Below are 20,911 nucleotides of genomic sequence, written 5' to 3' on the forward strand. Positions count from 1 at the left end.
CACCCCATGGCACCTTCTCGAAAATTGAGCACATAATAGGACACAGAGCGAGCCTCAATCGATATAAGAAGATTGAAATACTCTCATGCATGCTCTCAGATCACCATGGTCTACGGCTGGTCTTTAACAAAAACAAAGACAACAAAAAGCCCACATACACATGGAAACTAAACAACGCTCTGATAAACGATAGCAGGGTCAAAGAAGAATTTAAAAAAGAAATTAAGAATTTTCTACAATTCAACGAAAACAAAAACACAACATACCCAAACCTATGGGATGCAATAAAAGTAGGTACCTTTTCCCTAATTTCTTTCTCCACATGTTTGTCCTCTGAGTATAGGAAGGCTACTGATTTGTTTGAGTTCATTTTGTATCCTGCCACTTTGCTGAACTTGTTTATCAGCTGTAGAAATTCTCTGGTGGAATTTTTGGGGTCACTCAAGTACACTATCATGTCATCGGCAAAGAGTGATGTTTTTATCTCTTCATTTCCGATATGTATCCCCTTGATCTCCTTTTGCTGTCTCATTGCTTCAGCCAGGACTTCCAGTACTATGTTGAATAGGTAGGGGGAGAGTGGAGAGCCTTGTCAGGTCACTGATTTTAGTGGGATTTCTTCAAGTTTCTCGCCATTAAGTTTGATGTTGGCTGTTGGTTTGCTGTATATTGCTTTTATTATGTTTAGGTATGGACTTTGGATTCCTGTTCTTTCCAGGACTTTTAACATGAAGGGGTGTTGGATTTTGTCAAATGCTTTCTCAGCTTCTAGTGAGATGACCATGTGATTTTGATCTTTGAGTTTGTTTATATGTTGGATTACATTGATGGATTTCCTTATATTAAACCATCCCTGCATCCCAAAGATGAAGCCTACTTGGTCATGATGAATGATCATTTTAATGTGTTCTTAGATTCGGTTTGCAAGGATTTTGTTGAGTATTTTTGCATCAATGTTCATAAGTGATATTGTTCTGAAGTTTTCATTCCTTGTAGGGTCTTTGTGAGGTTTAGATAGGAGGGTTATTGTAGCCTCAAAAAATGAGTTAGGTAGTATTCCATCTGATCCTATCTTTTGGAATAATTTGGAGAGTATTGGTATTATATCCGCAATAAATGTCTGATAAAATTCTGCACTGAACCCCTCTGGACATGGGCTTTTTTTGGTTGGGAGACTATTGATTACTTCTTCTATTTCTTTAGGTGTTATAGGGTTATTTAGATGGTTTACTTGGTCCTGTTTTAACTTTGGGATCTTGTATCTGTCTAGGAATTCATCCATTTCCTCCAGTTTTTCCAATTTTGTGGAGTATAAGTTTTTGTAGTAGGATCTGATGATTTCTTAAATTTCCTCAGTTTCAGATGTTATGTCCCCACTTTCCTTTCTGATGTTGTTAATTTGTATACTCTCTCTTTGCCCTCTAGTTAGTCTTGCTAGGGGTTTATCAATCTTGTTGATTTTCTCAAAGAACCTACTCTTGGTTTTGTTGATTTTTTAATGGTTCTTTTTGATTCTATTTGGTCTATTTCTGCCCTAATTTTGATTATTTCTTGCTGTCTACTCTTTTTGGGGATATCTGCTTTCTTGTGTTCTGGGCTTTTAGCTGTGCTGTCAGGTTGCTAATGTAAGCTCTCTACGGTTTCTTTTTGGAAGCACTTAGGGCTATGAGTTTTCCTCTCAGTATTTTTGGTACCCTTTTGGTACCTACTAAAAACAATCTACAGATTCAATGCAATCCCCATCAAAATTCCAACCCAGTCTTCTTGGAACTGAAAAGATCTATGTGAAATTTCATCTGGAATAACTAGAGACCTAGAATAGCAAAATTTATCCTCAACAACAACAAAAAAAAAAAACTGCAGGAATCATTATCCCTGACCTCAAGCTATATTACAAGGCAATTGTGCTGAAAACTGCATGGTACTGGTACAGAAATAGGCATGTGGATCAATGAAATAGAATAGAAGATCCAGAAATGAGCCCTCATGTATATGGTCACCTGATTTTTGACAAAGGAGGCATAAACATTCAATGAAAAAAGGACAGCCTATTCAAGAAATGGTGCTGGTCCAACTGGCACTCAGCATGCAAAAGAATGAAAATAGACCCTTTCTTATATCCTTGTAAAAATCTCAAGTGTAAGCAGATCAAAGATCTCCATATTAAACCAGATACACTGAAACTATTAAGTTAGAAAGTAGGGAAAACGTTAGAACACATAGGCACAGGAGAAATTTTCCTGAACAAAACACCAAGGGCTCAAGCTCTAAGGTCAAAGATTAACAAATGGGACTTAATGAGATTGCAAAGTTTCTGTAAGAATAAGGACATTGTCAAGAAAACACAAAGGCAAACAACAGAATGGGAAAAGATCCTTACCAACACCACATCAGATAGAGGCCTAATATCCAAGGTATACAAGGAACTCAAAAAGCTAGACACAATAAAATCAAATAACCCTATTAAAAAATGGGGCACAGAGATAAAAAACATTCCCAGTTGAGGAACACCGAATGGCCGAGAAACATCTGAGGAAGTGCTCGACATCCATAGCCATCAGGGAAATGCAAATCAAAATAACCCTGAGATTCCACCTCACACCAGTCAGATTGGCCAAGATCCAAAACTCAGATGACAGCAGATGCTGGTGAGGCTGCTGAGAAAGAGGAACACTTCTCCACTGTTGGTGGGGTTGCAAACTAATACAACCACTCTGGAAATCAGTCTGGTGATACCTCAGAAAATTGGATATAGTACTACCTGAAGACCCAGATATTCCACTTCTGGGCATGTACCCCAGAGACACTTTAATACACAACAAAGATATATGCACCACAATGTTCATAGCGGCTGTATTTATAATAGCCAGAAGCTGGAAAGAAACCAGATGTCCTTAAGAAGATGAATGGATACAAATATTGTGGTACATTTATACAATGGAATACTACTCAGCCACCAGAAACAATGACTTAACCAAATTCGTAAGAAAATGGCTGCATCTAGAGAATATCATCCTGAGTGAGATAACCCAGTCACAAAAGAAAAGATATAATATGCAGTCACTGATATTGGGATGCTAACCCCAGAGGCTTGCACTCCCCCAGAAACAACTCACAGACTATATGAAGTCCAAGAAATAAAGAAAACAAAAGAAAATATATTTACAATACAAGAAGACTTTGACTATTTCCATGTTGCGTTTTGTTTTTCATGTACTTTACGCTCATTGTAACTATTAGGTTTTCAATGCATAATGTCAAGCCCATGAAAAAATCAAGTACTGACTAAAAAATATATTCACATAGTTTTATGTAAAAATTATTTCAATATCTGAAAAAACAGTACTGACAAAAATGTATAATTTTAAGCAAAAAATGTTTAAAATCTGTACATTTATCTTTGTTTTGTAAAATAAAATTGTTTTTAAAAAGATGCAGTATTTCTAGAGAAAGGTAAAAAAAAAAAAAAACAAACAAAACAACAACAAAAAAAAAAACATTGAAACAATCAACAAAACCAAGAGCTGGTTCTTTGAGAAAATCAACAAAATTGATAAACCCCTAGCCAGACTAACTAGAGCACAAATAGAGAGTATACAAATTAACTAAATGAGAAAGGAAAGTAGAGACATAACAACTGAAACGGAGGAAATTTAAGAAATCATGGGATACTAATACAAAAGCCTATACTCCATTAAGTTGGAAAATCTGGAAGAAATGAATGAATTCCTATACAGATACAGGATCCTAAAGTTAAACCAGAACCAGGTAAACCATCTTAATAATCCCATTAACACCTAAAGAAATAGAAGAAATCTTCAAAATCCTCCCTACCAAAAAAACCCCAGGTCCAGAGAGGTTCAGTGTTACCTCCTAATTCTTAGAAAGTATTTTTTAATAAACTATGATATGTATGTAGTTTTGGACTTTGCAGGAGGAGAATTGAAATCTCTATAGGAAAGCAAATAAAAGTACTTGAAACATATGTATAAGCTCAGAGAAACCTCATGTGGAAGCACAAATGTCAAGCAGTTAGCCTATAGCTAATTATTTATAGTACAGAGGTATATGTAGTAAATTTTCATACAGCTAATGAAAATTTATTAGATTGTTATTACAGTAACAATAGCCATTTTAAGAAAATGGAAGAATAAAATTTATACAGTTAAATAGTAAGGAAATTTTGCATGTGTGTATGTATGTGTATATGTGTGTGTGCTCATAGGCAAAACACATGCATATGGTAGTGTAGTGTGCATACATATTTGTATGCATATTTTAATGTGTATGATGTACTTCAAATTTCAGGAACATGTACATTTGTGTCCTTATGCATGTGGAAACCAGAATTTAATACTGGGTATCTTTCTCAGTTGCCTTACTCTTTTGCTGTTGAGGCTATACCTCTTGACCAATGCTTGCCAATTAGTTAGTACAGCTATTCAGCTTACTCTGAGAATCTCATTTCTTCTGGGACTTCAGGAGGCAGCTATGTCTCCCTGACTTTTATATAGGTTCTGGGGATATAACCTCCAGTTTTCATGTTTGTACAGTAAGACCTTTTTAAAACTAAACCATCAGTTCAGCTCTGAGGTGCACTTTCTAAGACATTTGCCTCTTAAAACGAAGAGAAAAGTTAGCAGCTATTTCAATAAAATATATAACCATGTAGAAGAGATTTCAAACAGGAACATTAACAGGCATAATTGAAGATGCCAACTCTCAGTTTTCATCCAACTGAATGGCCTTCATTAACTTTTGGGAGCAATGGACACAAAAATAAATATGTTTTATTTTAAAGTAAGCCTGTTTCTTAAACCTCTTTCAATATTAGTCTAGGAGAAAAACACCATAGTAAGTTCAAAGAAATGAATGGTTATACGTGGATTGTTACTATACTCTAGAGCAATATTTCTCACCTTTCCTAATGCTGTGAGCCTTAACACAATCCCTCATATTATTGTAACCCAAAACCATTTAATTGTTTTGTTGCTACTTCATAACATTTTGATTTAGTTATTAATTACAATGTAAATATCTGTGTTTCCTGGTGGTTTTAGAGGATGCCTATGAAAGGGGTCGTTTGACTTTCCAAAGGGGTCATGACCCACACACAGGTTGAGAAACACTGCTCTAAAGTCGTTTTACCTAATTCCTACACAAAACAGTCATGAGTCTCCCAAATCAAATGTGAACAATAGAGTGGTAAGGATTTGAGGAGCAGAGTTTCTTACATGGGGATATTCACTAAAAAAGTAATCTCATAATTTAGAAACGAATGTTCATCAAGTAGTCTGCTTTTGTTGTGTCACATAGTACCTTCTGTTTAATCATTGCATTGAGATTCAGCAAATTGTCATTATTGTGCCTCACTAGAAAATACTCCTATCTCTGTTGCCTGGGGGGAACCCCTGATAATTAAGGGGTCACAGTCTACTATGACAAATAGCTCCTTTAAGCTTGGTGCAAAATGGAGGACTCCCTTTACCAGCAGAGCTTCTCTCTCTCAGACTCTCTCTGGGGATCTCAACACCATAAACCCTCTACATAAGAAAGGTTGGAAAGTTCTTGGAAGACCTAAAAACATTCTCTTTTCCAGATAAGAACTAGCCTACTTCCTCAAAGGACTTTCTGTACAAATGGGGCATCCACAGAACTTTAAACCTTAGTAATTTCGAAGATCTCTCTCTCTTCGCCCCCTGCCCCCCCCCTCTCTCTCTCTCTCTCTCTCTCTCTCTCTCTCTCTATATATATATATATATATATATATATATATATATATATATACCTGGTTCATACCCAAATAAATTGTATACATATTAGTTCAACCACAAATAAAAGTACTCACAGAAGGTAAGATCATTAAGAGCTCTGTTTCATTGAAGACTGTCAGAGAAAACCCTCTCCTCCCTTCACTCACTTCCAGACAGATGGGTGTACAGTGGTGTCTGGACACCCTGGCAGGGATAAAGCAGATGGGAAACAACAGCAGGATCTCAGGACACATAATATAGTTATCCACAGTTGAAGATGGCATCTGAGTAGAAACTTCAAATAATCAATAAGGAATTTTGTACTTGCCTCAGAATAAAAGTCGCATCTTTTTACATGATAGCACAACCCACTCTGGTCAAACATGACTTTAAAACAATGATATTTTATGCAAATTTTCTGAATAATGCTTAGATAGATATTGCCACTCAGCATAATTAGTCCCTCCTCTCCTCTCTGATAAGTAAAAACAATAGAACTTGATTGTGAAAGAAGCTGTTATGGAAAAGATATGTCTTACTGAATGGGAAAGATTAATAAAATAAGGCCACATTAGACTCAGAATTCTAATTATCTTTCTGTATTTTGCTATCTATGTATTTGTTTATATATATGCATGTGAGAGGATCTTCTGTTTCCCAAACATAAAATTACATCATCATACAACTAAGCAAAGACCTTTCTTTTTGATCCTTCTGCCTCACCCTCCAGTGTAAAAAGGAAAGCATACCTACTACACCAAATTATTTGATCCTTAATTTTTCTTAGCAAGAAATTACATTAGTTGAAATATCTCATAAAAACAATTTCCATTAAATACATGAATTGTTATGTCCATCTAAAACTTTCAGAAATGGCTTTTTAAAAAATAATCCTTTGATCCATTTTTGTGCCCACTGCTTCCATAATCAAGCCACTTAAAAGTCATAAAATTAAAAATTGCCTCTCCCTTTACTCTTCACCTTTGAAATTTTGTGCTTGCCTCAGAATTTCACTACTAGGCAGTGATGCCACTTATTTGATACTCTGCACACTGACCTCATTCAAACTATAATATGTCAGCCATGTTGAGACTGCCTTGAGAAATAAATTATATAACAGAAATGAATAATTTTTTTCATAAATGTGACAATATTCTCTCAGTTTTTATCAACACTAATAGATTTCATTTTCCATTTAATATTATGTTATTAAAAAGATTCACAGACATAGCTTGACAGCACAAGCCCTCTTTTCTCACCAACTCATACCCCATTTACTTTCTTAGGTCTCCTGAGTGACTCTACCTGAGCTTTACTGATACAGATGAGGATGTTTGCAGTTAACCATCAGACTGAGCACAGGGACCCTAATGGAAGTGTTTAAGAAAGGACTTAGAAAGCTGAAGTGGTTTGCAACTCCATAGGAAGAACAATGATATTGTAGTAACTATTTCTGGTTGTCTACTTGACTATATTTGGAACGAACCACAATCCACAATTGGGAAACACAACTTTTATCCTAATCTTGAGGCATAGAAGCTATAACTCTTAGGACACTAAGGCAAGAAGATTTCTGAGCTCAAGGTCATCTGGGACAAAGAAAGTCCCAGATCCGGTTGCAGTGGTACACACCTTCAATCTGGGACACACCTTCAATTGGAGACCTACATAAGGACTTTGGCAAAAGGAAGGCTGGCTCTCTTAGCCTGCTTCCCTTATAGGACTGGGCATCTGTTAGATCCTTAAACTTCACAGCTCCTGCTGACCATTCTTAGGAAGTTAGACTACAGAATGTAAGTCACCAACAAATTCTTTGCTACATAGAAAGTGCCTATAAGTTCTGTGACTCTAGAGAAACCTTACTAATGTGGAAGTTAGTACCAGGAGTGGTTCTAGAGGAGCAGAAGTATAAGGATGGATATTTTAAGAATCTGGAATTGGTTTACTAATTCACCAACACCTTCAACTACTGAAACTTCCCCCAGATACTCTTTTCCCTGGGAGCTCACAGAATATTGAAGATATGTGGTTGAAAATATATTTGAAACTTAAAAAAGCTAAAGCCTTTGATTATCATGATGAATTAGGTGACTTTGTGTACAAAGGTTTCTTGTACTAGATAGAAAAAATTTGGGAAAAATTGGCACATTATTCTTGATATCTGGAAAAAAATGATGAAGGAAAAGAATGAGCTGTATGGTAAAATTGAAAGGCTCCAGTTAAAAGTAAATAGTCAAAAGGTTGTTAGGTGTGTCCTTGAAGAGAATCTTCACTCCAGCAGCCATAGAGCTCAAGTTATAAAAAAAAAAAAAAAAAAAAAAAAAAAAAAAAAAAAAAAAAAACAAACAGAAGCCCTCATTATAAGGTTGGCTGAATTACAGCAAATATTTAAGACTCAGCCTCAGAGGGTACCAGTAGTTAAAGTAATAGCATTAATTGGCAAGAAAATGGGATCCTATAACTTGGAATAAGGATGTGTGGGAGAACCCTGTTGAAGCTGAGAATTTTGAGTCTTCAGATTCTCAAGGGTTTACTCCACCTATGGAAGTAGTACCCTCAGCCCCATCCCTTGAATTAATGCCTCAGTCACTTGAGGAAATTGATTCCTCAGAACCTGTTAAACCAGCAGTGATCTTCACTGAAAAAATAAATGCCAGTCAATATAGTATTGATGTTTCTCAAGGCCCACCAGTAGTTTCTTCTAGACCCATAACCACACTCAAAGCAAAACAGGCCCCTAAATTGGATATAGAAAGTCTATAAAAAATACAATACACTACTAAGGAATTTAATGAGTTTTCTATTTCATTCAAGCAGAAGACTGGGGAATAAGTGTGGGAATAGATTTTTAAGGGTGTGGGATAATGGTAGAAGAAACATAAAACTAGATAAGGTTGAATGGGTCCTCTGAGTAGAGATTCAAGGTTTAATATGGAAGCTTGAACAGTTAAAAAAAAAAAGCTGTCAGAAGATTGCTTAAATGGTTGTCTGAAGTGTTTATCAAAAGATGGCCAACCGAAAAGGAGTTGAAGATGCCTAATATACCTTGGCTTAATGTTGAAGAAGGGATTATAAGGCTCAGGGAAATTTCAGTGTTAGAGTGGATACACTGTGTGTTTAATCCTCCACAATGGGAAGGCCCAGAAGATATGCCCTTCACAAATCTTATAAGACACAAACTGGTGAGAGGGACACCAGCACATTTGAAGTGTTTTGTTCTTGCCCTTTTCCTTGTGCCAGACCTTAGGGTTGGAAATACTGCTGCTGAATTGGATGAACTAAATGCAATGAGTTTAATTGGGTCCTGAGTTAACAAGGGTCAGTTGTCAGCACTGAATCACCAGAGACAAAGTGATTGTAGTTATTATAATGGACAGCATAGACAAAACAATGTTTATGATGACATAGCCCATAATGGCCAGCACAAAAGTAGTGAAATTTATAATAGCTTGACTCGTTCATGCCTTTGGTATTAGCTAATCAATCATGGTGATTTCAGGCATGAAATACATAGGAAGACTACTGCATAACTGTTTAATCTGTATAAACAGAAAAATTCCCAAACAAATGAAAGAAATGCTATATTGAATGGTGATAAAAGGCAATCTCAGCCTATTAACCAATTTGTAGACTTGAGCCAGTTTGCAGACTCAGAATCCCTTGAATGAAGGAGTGACCAGATTCCCCTGAGGAAGGATTTTGATAAGACACCTAAAAGTTTTACGGTTAGCCTGTCTCCAGTTCTTACCCAGAGAACCTATGGCCTTTTACAAGAGTAACTGTATACTGGGGGAAAGGAAATAATCAGACTTTCTGGGGTCTATTGGATAATGTTTCTGAATTGACACTGATCCCAGGAGATCCCAAGAACACTGTGGCCCTCCAGTCAAAATAGTGGATTACGGAAGACAAGTGATTAACAGAGTTTTGACTGATGTCTAACTCACAGTAGGTGGAGTAGGTCCCCGAACACATCCTGTTGTCATTTCTCCAGTTCCAGAATGTATAATTAGGATAAATATACTCAGAAATTGGCAGAATTCTTACTGTACTTTCACTCACCAAGGGTTTCCAGACTACTGCTGCTGCTAAATTCCAGATTTGGCAACAGAAGAGACCAACACTGAGCCCCAGATAAGGCAACATTCCTCAAGCAACCTGATTAGTCAGCAAACTGGTTGCAGGTTCCCTACATTAGACCAATTGCTTTGTGGAAAGGGCAACAGTTTATTCTTACTGAAGTAGATATTTATTCTGGTTATAGATTTGCCTTTCTTGCACATAATGCTTCTGCCCAAACCACCATTTTTGGACTTACAGAATGCCTTACCCATAGTCATGGTATGCCACACAGTATTGCTTCTGAATAAGGAACTCATTTCACAGCCAGAGAAGTATGACAGTGGGCCCATGATCTTGGAATCCACCAGTCTTACAATGTTTCCCATCATCCCAAAGCAGCTGGTCTGATATAAAGATGGAATGGCCCTCTGAGGACGCAGTTACAGTGCCAATTAGGTGGTAGCAGCATAGAGGTCTGGGGCAGTTTTTCAGAAACTAGATTATACTTTGAATCAGTGTCCAATATATGGTACAGTTTCTCCCATAGTCAGAATTCATGGGTCCAGGAATCAAGGGGTAGAAAAAGGAATAGTTTCATTCACTGTAACTCCTGGTGATCCTCTAGGATAATTTTTGCTTTGTGTCCCCTCAAGGCTAAGTTCTGCTGGCCTAGAAGTTTTGGTTCCAGAGGAGGCAATGCTCCTACCAGGAGGCACAACAACCATTCTATTGAATTGGAAACTCAGATTTCACCCTGGTCATTTTGAGATTCTAATGCCCTTAAACAAACAAACTAAGAAAGAAATAACAGTGTTAGGAGGACTGATAGATCCAGATTACCATGGAGAAATTGGATTGCGTCTCTACAATGGAAGTAAAAAGAATTATGGCTGGAGTGCAGGAGATCCCATAGGGTGTCTCTTAGTACTACCATATCCTGTGATTAAAGTCAATGGGAAACTACAACAGCCTGATCCAAGCAGAATGACAACGAACAAAGAACTATCAGGAATGAAGGGATAGGTCTCTCCTTCAGGAAAAGAGCCAAGACCTGCTGAGGTGTTTGCAGAGGGCAGAGAAAATGCAGAATGGGTAGTAGAGGAATGAAATTATAAATACCAGCTAAGGCCACATAACAGGTTGCAGAAAAGAAGATTATAAATTAATATGAATGTTTCTGTTTTGTTTTGTTGAGAACACATTTGTAACATCTATTGGTATTTAAGTTGAGACACTAAAAGAATGTTCCCAATGTATATTGCCCCATTGTAATTTGCAATTGTATGAGGAATACTTATATCATGATAGGCATATTCATGACCTTGTTATTGTTTCATCTGGACATGAGATATTATTAACGTCAAGCTGAAAAGGGGTAGATTGTAGTGTCTATTTCTGGTTTTCAACTAGACTATATCTGGAACAAACTACAATCCAGAATTGGGAGGCCCATCTTTGATCCTGATCTTGAGGTCTAGAGGCTATGAATCTTAGGATACTAAGGCAAGGAGTGTTCTGAGCACAAGGTCATCTGGGACAAAGCAAGTCTCAGATCCAATTGTGGTGGTACACACCCTTAATCTGGGATAAACCTTCCATTAGACACCTACAGAAGTGTCCCGCGCAAGTCGTCTCGCCCGCAAGAACGACGCGGCACACACAGGATCCTTCTGTAGCAAGCTTTAGTAACTCTTGAGAGGGAGAGCCAAAGCTATACAAAGCGGAGACCCTGAGTGCACCAAACCCTCCCCTTATATAGGGGTTTTTTCTCGCCTCGGACGTGGCACCTCCTGATGGGCTAGGGCCAAATCATGCGATGTGATGTCAGAAGCGAGCACCCGGGTCTAGGGGCGTGGCTAGGCTTTAGGCGGGCATGCTCTGGCTATTTACCGTTGTTCCTTAACGGAAACCAGCGCCATCTTGCAATGGCATGTAGGGCGGCGCCCCACATCTTTCTGGACATTGGAAAAAGTAAGGCTAGCTCTCTTTGCCTCCTTGCCTTGTGGGACTTCACCTGCTTGCCTTATGGGACTGAGCATATGCTAGATCCTTGGACTTCACAGCTGCTGTGAATCATTGTTAGAGAGTTGGACTACAGTCTGTAAGTCACCAATAAATCTCTTGCTTTATAGAGACTCCCTATAAGTTCAGTGACTTTAGAGAACCCTGACTAATAAAGGGACTCATGGCTCCAGCCACATATATAGCACAGTATGGCCTTGTCAGGCATCAATGGGAAGAGAAGCCCTTGGTCCAGTGAAGACCTGATTTTACAGTGTAAGTGAATGCCAGAGTGGTGAGGTAGAATTGGGTGGGTGGGAGGGAGAAGCCTCATAAAAGCAGCTGGAGTGAGATGGGAGAGAGGGTTACAGGAAAGGAGGATAACATTCGAAATATAAATACATAAAATATCCAGTAAAGATTACAAAAACATTAACAATCACTTTTTTATATTTAAATGAGCTTTTCTAGACTTAGGATATTCTTAATCTTTTATTTAGCGTATATTTGTTAAGTTTCTTCTTAATTCAGTAGTTGTGGTAATGCACCACGCAGTGTTCTTTATCTGCACACAGAAAACTAATTTCTATAAAGTATGATACTAAAATAATTAAGGGTGTTGCCAAGTGGTTGATGATATTTGAGGTATTGTGCTAAGTATAAAGAAAGCACACTGTAAGCAATGCTGGTTTAACTTAGAACAGAAAGTCTCTAAAAATAAGAGGATGGAGGCAAGAAATTAAAGGGGGTGTTTCAAGCAGAAGAAAAAAAGTCATTGTATACCAGTATCTAAGAAGAGATTTTGGGTTTTTTTAGAGTATATATGTTTCATTTCTAAAATAAAGTGGGTTTTCTGTGAGTCAGAAAGCTAGACCTATTTTGTGTTTCTTGGATCTTCCATACATTTTTTAGTGCATCTCATATTTGTGCAACCCATATTTGCCTGTGGGTTGATTACTAACTGGTAAGAGGATACTGCAGAAATGATGGCAGTCACAGCACCTGCATATATGGGGAACATAGGAGGTAGACAATGGAAAAAAAGAAGAGTGGTTTTATGCCAAATATTTTCACAATGATTCATAGTACTTAAGTTCATCTTATTTCTTGTTTCTAAAACTATTGGCTTTCTATTCAAATGCTAGTATGAGGAACTCAAAGAACAGGAAATACATACCAGTAACCAACAACAATCAGTAATTATATAGCTGTGGATTTAGTTCAGTGTGTATAGTTTGCACAGCATACTCAAAGTCTTGGGTTTAATCTATAACACCTTATAAACTCAGTGTGGTGGCACATACATTAACCAAGTACAAGGAGGCAAAGGCAGAAAGATCAGAAATTCAAAGTCATCATCATAGGCTACACAGAGAATTTGAGGCACCCTTAGGCTATCAGAAAAACTGACTCATCTTAGCCTATGTAGGGTGCTTGATACCAGTTTGGCTAGAGACCATAGTTTGTTTGTTTTATTTTTCATCACTAATAAGTTGAAGAAAAATGAATTTTCTACTGTTAAATGTTAAACACACGAATGAATATGCCAAACTAGTTAGAGAAAAGCCTATGAGGTCTCAATCCTACACAAAGAACTATAAGCAAATAAGGAAGACTGTGAGTAGGAGAGGTGTTTTTCCTCCAAGCTAGAACATACTAACTGCTTGTTCAATATCAACAAAAGACATACGAATAAGGATTATTAGGCTAAATATACAATCACCCTTCAGAAAAAAGAGGCCATAAATTTGAAGGAGAGTAAGAAAGGATATTTGGAAAGAAATGGAAGGAGAAAATTGAGGAAAGAAATGTTAATTATAATGTCAAAAATAAGAAATAAAAAAGATAACTCCCTAGTAAAATTTAAGATTATTTGTCTTTTTTTACAACTTTATTTTAAAGAACAAAGATAAATATACATATTTTAAGCATTTTTGCATAAAAGTATATAATACATTTTTGTCAGTACTTGTTTTTTTTTTTTTTTTTAAGGTTTGATAGTGTGATCAAGATCCCACCAGTTACAATGAGCAAAAAGTGCATGTAAAACAAGATGCAACCTGGAAATAGTCAAAATTTTCTGGGTGTTTAAAATTTTTTTTTTAACAATGAGCAGACAGTACATGTAATAGAGAGTACAGCCAGGAATTTGTGAATGTGTTCTTGGTGGGTAAAGATTGAGCATGAGTATTTATTTTGTTTTGTTTTGTTTTTTTCCTGGACTTTATACAGTCTGTGAGTTGTTCCTGGGGCAGTGCGAGCCTCTGGGGTTAGCTTCCACTACCAGTGACTGCATATTATGTCTGTTCTTTTGTGACTGGGTTATCTCACTCAGGATGATATTTTCGAGATGCAGCCATTTTCTTAAGAATTTGGTTAAGTCATTGTTTCTGGTGCCTGAGTAGTATTCCATTGTGTAAATGTACCACAATTTTTGTATCCATTCATCTTCTGAAGGACATCTGGGTTCTTCCGGCTTCTGGCTATTATAAATAGAGCTGCTATGAACAATGCGGTGCATATATCTTTGTTGTGTATAAAAGTGTCTCTGGGGTATATGCCCAGAAGTGGAATAGCTGGGTCTTCAAGTAGTACTATATCCAATTTTCTGAGGTATCGCCAGACTGATTTCCAGAGTGGTTGTATTAATTTGTAACCGCACCAACAGTAGAGATGTATTTCTCTTTCTCCACAACCTCGCCAGCATCTGCTGTCATCTGAGTTTTGGATCTTGGCCAATCTGACTGGTGTGAGGTGGAATCTCAGGGTTGTTTTGATTTGCATTTCTCTGATGGCTAAGGATGTCTAGCACTTCCTCAGATGTTTCTCAGCCATTCGATATTCCTCAGCTGAGAAAGTTTTGTTTAGCTCTGTACCCCATTTTTTAAAAGTGTTGTTTAATTCTCTGGTGTCTAGCCTTTTGAGTTCCTTGTATACCTTGGATATTAGGCCTCTATCTGATGTGGAGTTGGTAAAGATCTTTTCCCATTTTGTTGGCTGCCATTTTGTTTTCCTGACAATGTCTTTAGCCTTACAGAAAATTTGCAATCTCATTAAGTCCCATTTGTTAATCTTTGACCTTAGAGCTTGAGCCATTGGTGTTTTGTTCAGGAAATTTTCTCCTGTGCCTGTGTATTCTAAGGTTTTCCCTACTTTCTCATCTAATAGTTACAGTGTATCTGGTTTAATGTGGAGATCTTTGATCCACTTACACTTGAGATTTGTACAAGCAGATAAGAAAGGGTCTATTTTCATTCTTTTGCTTTTTGAATGCCAGTTGGACCAGCACCATTTGTTGAATACGCTGTCCTTTTTCCATTGAATGGTTATGGCTCTTTTGTCAAAAATCAGGTGAGCATATATGTGGGGGCTCATTTCTGGATCTTCTATTCTATTCCATTGATCTACATGCCTATATCTGTACCAGTACCATGAGGTTTCAGCACAATTGTCTTGTAATATAGCTTGAGGTTAGGGATAGTGATTCCCACAGATGTTTTTTTGTTGTTGAGGATGTATCTCGCTATTCTAGGTCATTTGTTATTCCATACGAAACTGCACATTGATCTTTCCAATTCAATTAAATACTGGGTTGGAATTTTGATGGGGATGGCATTGAATCTGTAGATTGCTTTTGGTAGCATGGCCACTTTTAAAATGTTGATCCTTTCAATCCATGAGCATGGAAGATCTTTCCATTTTGTGAGATCATTCTCAATTTCTTTCTTTAGAGGTTTGTAGTTCTTGTCATACAGGTCCTTCACTTGCTTAGTTAGAATCACACCAAGGTATTTCATAGTATTTGTGACGATTGTGAAGGGTACCTTTTCGGTAATTTCTTTCTCCACATGTTTGTCCTTTGAATATAGGAAGGCAACTGATTTGTTTGAGTTAATTTTGTATCCAGCCACTTTGCTGAACTTGTTTATCAGCTGTAGCAGTTCTCTGGTGGAATTTTTGGGGTCACTTAACTACACTATCATGTCATCGGCAAAGAGTGATGTTTTTACCTCTTCTTTTCTGATTTGTATCCCCTTGATCTCCTTTTGCTGTCAAATTGCTCCAGCCAGGACTTCCAGTACTATGTAGAATAGGTAGAGGGAGAGTGGGCAGCCTTGTTGGGTCGCAGATTTTAGTGGGATTGCTTCAAGTTTCCCACTGTTAAGTTTGAAGTTGGCTTTTGGTTTATTGTATATTGCTTTTATTATGTTTAGGTATGGACCTTGGATTCCTGTTCTTGCAAGGACTTTCAACATGAAGTGGTGTTGAATTTTGTCAAATGCTTTCTAAGCATCTAGTGAGATGATCATGTGATTTTGTTCTTTGAGTTTGTTTATATGGTGGATTACATTGATGGATTTCCTTATATAAAACCATCCCTTTATTCTGGAGATGAAGCCTGCTTGGTCATGATGAATGATTGTTTTGATGTGTTCTTGAATTCGGTTTGCAAGGATTTTGTTGAGTATATTTGTGTCAATGTTCATAAGTGAGATTGGTGTGAAGTTTTCTTTCCTTGTAGTGTCTTTGTGTGGTTTAGGTAGGAGGGCTATTGTAGCCTCAAAAAATGAGTTAGGTAGTATTCCATCTGATTCTATCTTGTGGAATAGTTTGGAGAGTATTTCTGTTATATCTGCAATAAATGTCTGATAAAATTCTGCATTGAACCCGACTGGACCTGGGCTTTTTTTGGTTGGGAGCCTTTTGATGACTTCTTCTATTTCTTTATGTGTTATGAGATTATTTAGAAGGTTTACTTGGTCCTGGTTTTACTTTAGGATCTTGTATCTGTTTAGTAATTCAATCGTTTCCTTCAGATTTTCCAATTTTGTGGAGTATAAGTTTTTGTAGTAAGATCTGATGATTTCTTGAATTTCCTCAGTTTCAGTTGTTATGTCTCCACTTTCCTTTCTGATTTTGTTTATTTGGATACTCTCTATTTGCCCTCTAGTTAGTCTGGCTAGGGGTTTATCAATCTAGTTGATTTTCTCAAAGAACCAACTCTTGGGTTTTTTTTGATTTTTTCAATGGTTCTCTTTGTTTCTATTTAGTATATTTCTGCCCTAATTTTGATTATTTCTTGTCATCTACTTTTCTTGGGTATATCTTCTAATTTTGTTCTAGGACTTTTAGCTGTGATGTCAGGTTGTTGATGTAAGCTCTCTCCAGTTTCTTTTTGGAAGCACTTAGGGCTATGTGTTTTCCTCTCAGTACTGCTTTCATTGCATCCCATAGGTTTCGGTATGTTGTGTTTTCATTTTCGTTGAATTCTACAAAATCCTTAATTTCTTTCTTTATTTCTTCTTTGACCCTGCTATGGTTTAACAGAGTGTCATTTAGTTTCCATGTGTATGTGGGCTTTTTGTTGTCTTTGTTGTTGTTAAAGACCAGCCGTAGACCATGGTGATCTGAGAGGATGCATGGGAGTATTTCAATCTTCTTATATCAATTGAGGCTTGTTCTGTGTCAAATTATGTGGTCAATTTTCGAGAAGGTACCATGGGGTGGTGAGAAGAAGGTGTATTCTTTTACTTTAGGATGATATGTTCTGTAGATATCTATTAATTCTAGTTGGTTCTAAGTCTCTGCTAGTTTGTAGTGTCCCTGTCCAGTTTTTGTTTCCATGATCTGTCCATTGGCGAGAGTAGAGTGTTAAAGTCTCCCACTATTATTATGTGTGGTGAAATGTATTTTGGAGCTTTAGTATGGATTCTTTTATGAATGTGGGTGCTTTTCTATTTGGAGCATATATGTTAAGGATTGCGAGTTCCTCCTGACAGATTTCTCCGGTAATGAGTAAAAAGTGTCCTTCCTTATCTTTTTTGATAACTTTTTGTTGGAAATTCACTTTATTCAATATTAGAATAGCCACTCCAGCTTGCTTCCTGGGACTGTTTGCTTGAAAGTTTTTTCCCACCTTTTTACTTTGAGATAGTGTCTGTCTTTGTCTCTGAGATGAGTTTTGTGTATGCAGCAAAATGCTGGATTTTGCTTATGTATCCAGTCTGATATCCTATGTCTCTTTATTGGGGAATAGAATTTATTTATGTTAATAGATCTCAAGGAATAATGGGTTCTCTTTCCTACTATTATTGCTTTAGTGGTTTGAGTTGTATGTGTGTCTTTTTCTTCTTTTGGTTTTCTTGCTTAGGAGTTTTCTTGTTTTTACTAGGTTGTAGTTCCCCTCTTTGTAATGGGTTTTCCACCTATAATTAGTTGTAGTGCTGTGTTTGTGGTCAGATATTGTGTAAATTTTGATTTGTCTTGAAATATCTTCATCTCTCCATCTATGGTGATTTATAGTTTTGCTGGGTATAGCAGCTTGGGCTGGCACTTATGCTCTCTTAGGGTGTGCATGATGTCTGTCCAGGCTCTTCTGGCTTTCATAGTTTCTGTTGAGAAATTGGGTGTGATTCTGACTGGCCTGCCTTTATATGTTACCTGACCTTTTTCCCTTACTGCTTTTAGTGTTCTTTCTTTGCTTTGGGCACTTGGTATTTTGACTATTATGTGTCGGGAGGTATTTCATTTCTGGTCCAACCTATTTGGAGTCCTGAAGGCTTCTTTATGCTTGTGGTCATCTCACTCTTAAGGGTTGGGAAGTTTTATTCTACAATTTTGCTGAAGATATTAATGTGCCTCCTAGTTGATACTCTTCTCCCTCTTCTATTGCTATTATCCTTAGTTTTGGTCTTTTCATTGTGTGCTGGATCTCCTGGACATTTTGGGTTAGGAGCTGTTTGGTTTTTGCATCTTCTCTTGCTGTTTTGTCTATGTTTACAATGTTGTCTTCTGCCCCTGAGATTCTGTCTTCCATCTCTTGTAGTCTATTGGAAATGCTTGCTTCTGTGACTCTTGATTTCTTTTTTAGGTGTTCTACCTCTAGGGTTATCTATTTAGTGTTTTTTGTATTGTGTCAATATCAGTTTAAATTCCCTCTTCCATTCCTTCATCTCTTTGGTTCTGTTTTCCTCTAGATCTTTGAGTTCTTTGAGTGTTTTTTTTGTTTCCTCTTTAAAAGCTTCTGATTCTTTTTGCTTTTCCTCCCATTCTTGTTTAAGTATCTCTATCATCATCTTGAGGTATGATTTTAGGTCTGTGTCTTTTTTTTCTGGAGTGTTTGGCATTCCAATGTTTGCTGTTATGGGTGAGCTGGGTTCTGGTGTTTCCAGGTTGTCTTGGTTTCCTTGGGACATACTCTTTTGCTTTCCTCTTGCCATCTTGTTGTCAATGATATGTTCTTGCCTTTCTCTTGAATCTGGTCTGTGTCCCTGGATCTCCACTCATCCAGGTTTCAGATTGGCTGTGCCCTGTTCTGTGCCCTGAAGTCTTTGCTGGGTGGAAACAGAAGTTCTAAAGTTGTGTTTCTGGTCCCTGGATCAGGTAGGGCATGGGGTGCGCTTTCCATGCGCCTTCCAAAGAGATCTCTCTGCTCCCTGGCTGCCTAGATCTCCTACTCATCAGTCTTTAAACTTTTAGGAGCTGCTGGTAGGGGGGGAAGATGGGCTGCACCCTGTTCTGTGCCCTGAAGTTGCTGCTGGGTGGAAACAGAAGTTCCAAAGTTGTGTTCCTCGTCCCTGTATCAGGCAGAGCTAGGGGTTCGTTTACTGTGCACACTCGGCAGAGATTTAGGGCTGCCCAGATCTCCTACTAACTAGTCTTTAAAGCTTTAGGAGCTGCTGATCCGGGTAGCAGGTTATTTGTCTTGTATAATATTGAAAATAATAGTTTTGCTATTGTCAATAAAATTTAATTTTATTTATTGTCATAAATCTTGATTTATATTTTTATAAATATTAACTAAGTGTATCATGAGCTTGTAGAAACATTTGTTATGATTAATCTGAACAGAAGTAGCAGATATTTTGATTCTGATTTATAAAGATTATTGCACAAGGACAACAAATGACAAAACAATCATGATCTTTTAAGTTTAGAGTGAAAATATATTTATTGTTTCTCTTAAGAGTCCCAAGGATGCAAAAAGAAAAATAAACAATATCATGGAGAAAACTAAAAAACAAGTTGGCAGAGGAAAAGATTACTGAACAAAGACCATAGGATACACATGCTGATAGACAGAGGTAGCCTGGGTCTAGTATATGGAGAAATTTTAAAGCACAAAAATAACTCCTACAGATTGTTCTACATCTCAGCACAAGACTATGTAACAGAAGCTTTTACGCATATAGTTGTTCCTAAGGGACCAACTTGTTGGCAAGGCCTGGCAACAAGTTTCCTTAAATGCCTTCTACTGACAGCCCCATCTGGCCAGGTTTCACTGCCAGCATTCATTGCCCCCTCCTTTGTTCCTTTCACTTGATTTTCACTAAACTAAGAATTTGAAAGAAAAGCAAACTAGTATACATCTACACATTGTATATCAAAAATAACTTGTTTAATTATTTTACACTTTTAGTTGTTCTGAGTTGACTGTTTTTCCCATGATTTGTACATCATAAAAGGAAAAATGGAATCTTCAGACATAATTCAATGCTAAAAACTCACCTAGCATATACAACGTTTTTGGGTCTATCTCTAGCACCTCAAAACAAGTCAAAGGCAGATGTGCCAATAGAAAAACATTATGTATTTTAAAAACATACATATCTGTAAGTAAAATGTATTAATTTTTAGCTGCTTACAAATACCATTTTTTTAAAAGAAGGAAAATCCATTTTTTTTACTGCTAGGATTTTACTTGTAATTTTGTTTTCTTAGATATGATAGACATTCAAAAGGTAAAATACCCTGTTTTGGTCTTCAATATTTAAAGTGAGACTATCAATGTATTATTTGTCTTTGTTTTATAACTTGTGTGCTTTATCATGAGACCACAGGAAATATTTTGTCAAATCTTTAAAACTTGCATGCATTTTAAAAAAATATCAGGATCATAGCTACCTTCCCTCTACATAAAGATTTTGGCATAATAATAAAATGTATCGTGTTGTTTTCTTTTTTTTTGATGATAAGAAAATTTATTTTTTATTACGTGAATTTTTAAGAAGTGCTCTTCCTATTTTCTTTTTTTAAACAACTTTATTTTACAAAACAAAAATAAATGTACAGATTTTAAACATTTTTTGCTTAAA

The sequence above is a fragment of the Micromys minutus genome (assembly GCF_963924665.1).
Source record: "Micromys minutus genome assembly, chromosome: 1".
In the NCBI taxonomy this organism is placed as follows: Eukaryota; Metazoa; Chordata; class Mammalia; order Rodentia; family Muridae; genus Micromys; species Micromys minutus.